The sequence below is a fragment of the Bison bison genome, unplaced genomic scaffold, assembly GCF_000754665.1.
Source record: "Bison bison bison isolate TAMUID 2011002044 unplaced genomic scaffold, Bison_UMD1.0 scf7180017864180, whole genome shotgun sequence".
Classification (NCBI taxonomy): domain Eukaryota; kingdom Metazoa; phylum Chordata; class Mammalia; order Artiodactyla; family Bovidae; genus Bison; species Bison bison.
In genome coordinates this window covers 5,733,388-5,733,631 of record NW_011494752.1, presented here as the reverse complement: position 1 = coordinate 5,733,631, position 244 = coordinate 5,733,388, and the positions used below count along the sequence as shown (strand labels likewise).

Here is a 244-nt window from a genome sequence, read left to right as displayed (position 1 = left end):
TGCCGAGCGCTAAGCCCCGCCCACGTCCCCAGGTCAGGCCCGCGGGGGGAGGGGGTAATTTCCGCTCGGCGCTCGGGGAAGCGAGGGGCGGGAGCTCAGCTCGGAGGAGGGGGCGGCGGCGCCTTCCCCGCCCGCTTGGGGAGGGGAAGCGGATCCGCCCTGGTCCCTTCCCTCGCCTTTGACCAACTCGTTCCGGATCCTCTGGCCCCGGGAGCCCGAGGGACGGACCCGACTGGGCGAGGGG

General features: G+C 74.6%; 1 protein-coding gene across 1 annotated transcript in view; it reads right to left on the bottom strand.

The window, feature by feature from the left end:
- IGF2BP1 (insulin-like growth factor 2 mRNA binding protein 1) overlaps nt 1–244 on the bottom strand; it is a 42,886-nt gene that overhangs the window by 42,238 nt on the left and 404 nt on the right. The window lies entirely within an intron of this gene.